Below are 3,617 nucleotides of genomic sequence, written 5' to 3' on the forward strand. Positions count from 1 at the left end.
CAACAAGACTTATGATGTAAGCAAAGCTGGAATACTTCTTAAAATAAAACTGTTAAAATTGGTGTAAAGTAAGAATGTGCTCTAAGTTTGTCATACCACAGAACCACACTGTTGAATATGAATGATTAATAAATACATATAAACACTCTTTGTGAATGAGTTTAGAAGAAAATGGCAGAATTCACTTTACACAGACTTAAATGTACAGTGAACTTTTCTGGTGCTGGTGGATGACTGGGAGTTTGGGACAAAGTGAGTGGGACTAACTGGGACAAACTATTTTTATATAATGTAACACATAGTTTACACATTCTCACTTACCACTATCATGTTTTTTATTTTCATCTTGTTCTTGTTTGTTCTTCTTTTCATGAGCCCTGTGGGTAAGTCTGCCTCACTTTATCAGTGTGTGTTTGATAACATCAGCACGTTGATGCAGGGACCGATGTCACGGTCTGAGTTCACATCGTACTGAGATCCTCTTAAAATGTCAGTACGTACTGACATGTACCTGTGCTGGATTAGACTGATTTAAAAAATAAAGTTACATTAGATTGTTACGGCTGAATTTACGGTTGACCTCATTTGGAGACATGATTTATTGCTCTGGTTGAATGATGGAGTCCAGTCGGAGCATTGATGGTTTTATAAAAAAGATTTATTATAAGATAAAATAAAAAGGAGTAAAGAAGAAGCTTCCATCCTGAAAGAATGAAAAACAAAGGCTGGTGGCAAAGCAAAAATGCAAAACCCGTTCAAGACCCGTTCCAACGCTCTGACTAACAGTTTCAAAGCTTAAGCTTTTATATAGATAACAGCAAAGTTCCACTCTGGGGTAAGGAGGAGGGGAGAGTCAGATGCCCAATAGTGGAAAGATTTGAGGATGATGAAGACGTATATGTTATGAAGAAGATGTGCGCCACTCTTATCTCCTTGATAGTGTGTGCTGCATGCGAGCAGAGACTCTGGCCTTGGCTCTGTGCACTGAGTACGCTCTGTACTGTTTAATCATGATTCAGCTGTTCAAAAGTGTAAAGAGTAATGGAGTTAGTTAACTGTTATTTACTGCAATGTATATTATAATCATGTTTCTTTGGAAAATAAATTATTTCTTTTTGTATGGAATTTTATTATAAACTTAATACATGTAATAAAAAAACTGCATAGAATAAATGATAAAACATTTTTAATACAAACTCAATACATGTAATAATAAAAACTGCATATAATACATTATAAAACATATTTCTCCTGCCTCGTATATTGAGCATTTGTAAATTTTTGTACAAGAAAAGGAGCCATTCAGCACTCATCTAATAACATTAGCTTTGAACCTTAGCTTTGAAATTTAATTTTTAACCTCAGTACGGTGGAAGTAGAAAAAAGCTAAGCAGAAGTAGCATGAATTCATTTTCTGGTAGTGCACATGCTCATAATCAAACTCAGACCAATGTGAACTCAGACGTGACACCGGTCGTATTGGTGCCCCATTAGGGAGGTGCCTGACGTATAACCGTAATGTGTCCGGGGGTTTCAAGTTGTATTGCTCATACAGTATCTGCCGTCCCTCGGGGGCCCCCTTCAGCTCGGGGCCCTAGGCATTTGCCTGTGTTGCCTACCCCGTTACAACGCCTCTGGGTCTGAGGTATGAAGCTCCAGGGCTGAAAGTGAGTCCCACGCCGGCCCTGCGTGCTCGCGTGCATGGATTTGTGTGTGTGTGTGTTTGTGTGTGTGTGTGTGTGTGTGTGTGTGTGTGTGTGTCCCAAAATCAGATGCTGAGCCAGTGTGACAATAACAATGTTTATTTAAAGGGCCCATGTTACGCTAAATTAACTTTTCTGTGCTTTAAACATGATAAAGTGTGGGGAGGAGGAAGTCAGTGTCCCGTCTATAGACACGCCCACTCATGAATATGCATAAGCAGGCCTCAAATCAACCTGTGTGTGTAGAGTTGCTCAGAAAGTGACTTTTCAGAGGCTAAAACTCTGGAAAACAGACGAGTTTGGGAAAATAAACCTCAAATACTATGTTTTTGGGGTTCTTAGAACAAATGGAGATGTGTGAAAAATAACATGACATGGGACCTTTAAAGATGACGGACAAACCTGTGTTGCTCCTTGGTACTTGCGTTGCTCCCTCTGCTGGTGCAAACTCCATTATTGGTTATGAGATCTTCTTTGTCCTACGCATTTGGTGGTTTGAAGGCTAGATTTCTGATGCATTACCATCAATTCTGGACTGACGTCATATATGTTTGGGACGACGCATCAATGGTGTAAACTCACACACAGAGATCATGGCTGCACTGAATGTTGACACAAAACAAAGCGGAGATGTAAAAGTTAACCTTTCTAGTGTAAGAAAATAATTTAAATAAAACAATAGTCAATATTTAACAGCCACTAAATGAGAAAATGCAGAGTAAAGTGTGTTTCAGGGAGAGAGCAGCCACATTAAATAAGGGGGAAAAAATATCATTAAATTTTAAAGTTGTTTATTTAAAAAAAAAAAAAAAAAATTGTTTATTTAGTTTTCTACATTAATAAATGTTTGTGCAGCAGACAGAGAAGATGATCTGCTTCCAATTTAACTTCTTCAAATGTCATTGTGTGCTTCTGTGCACTCACGTCTCCACATTGAAAAAGCAAAACGCTCATTTTAAATAGGGCGGTCTCCACCACTTCTGCACGTTTACTATTCATTGCTACAATCTTAGTGAAACTGCATCACCATTTAGGGACGCAACTGGTTTACCACCCTTTATTATAGATCTTAGTGAAACATTTAATCACTAAAGGCAGCTTTGAATGGCTCAATGTTGACAGGTTGTCATGGCAACTCAGGCTAAAATGGAAGCTCAATGTTGACAGGTTGTCATGGCAACTCAGGCAAAAATGGAAGCTCAATGTTGACAGGTTGTCTGGGCAACTCAGGCTAAGATGAAAGCTGCAGAATCTCCACCATTCTACAGAATCTCCTCGTGCACCGTCAGAAACGACTAAAGTAGCTTTAATAATATAGATTAACGTCGACCAGCAGATGTCATCAGTGAGCAACGTTGGAGACCAAAGTGAGTTTCTAATAATAATGTCAACATTAATGACTAATTTAGTGATTTTCCAGAATCCTTTGAGTAAATACTGCTTGTTTTATTCTAAATGTATTTACATATTTAGTAATAATCTTGTGTGAATGAGACGATAATGTAAAGATCTTTGGAACGACTTTGTCATAAAAGCTCTATTTAAATTTGTTCATTTTAACATTTAGTCTGAATTGGATCATTTTATACTGTGTGTGTGTGTGTGTGTGTGTGTGTGTGTGTGTGTGTGTGTGTGTGTGTGTGTGTGTGTGTGTGTGTCCCAAAATCAGATGCTGAGCCAGTGTGACAATAACAATGTTTATTTAAAGGGCACATGTTACGCTAAATTAACTTTTCTGTTCTTTAAACATGATAAAGTGTTATTAGGGCTTCATACACATGTCCTAAATATAGTTTTTAATTGATTCCCTCAATCGTTAGTTAGAGGGTGATTTGCTCCTTTCTTACTACAGGGTGAGCCCAAACACCTCGCTACATTTTGATGACGCGTTCCCACTTTGATGACGAATTTGAC

The sequence above is a fragment of the Gouania willdenowi genome, unplaced genomic scaffold, assembly GCF_900634775.1.
Source record: "Gouania willdenowi unplaced genomic scaffold, fGouWil2.1 scaffold_10_arrow_ctg1, whole genome shotgun sequence".
NCBI lineage: Eukaryota > Metazoa > Chordata > Actinopteri > Blenniiformes > Gobiesocidae > Gouania > Gouania willdenowi.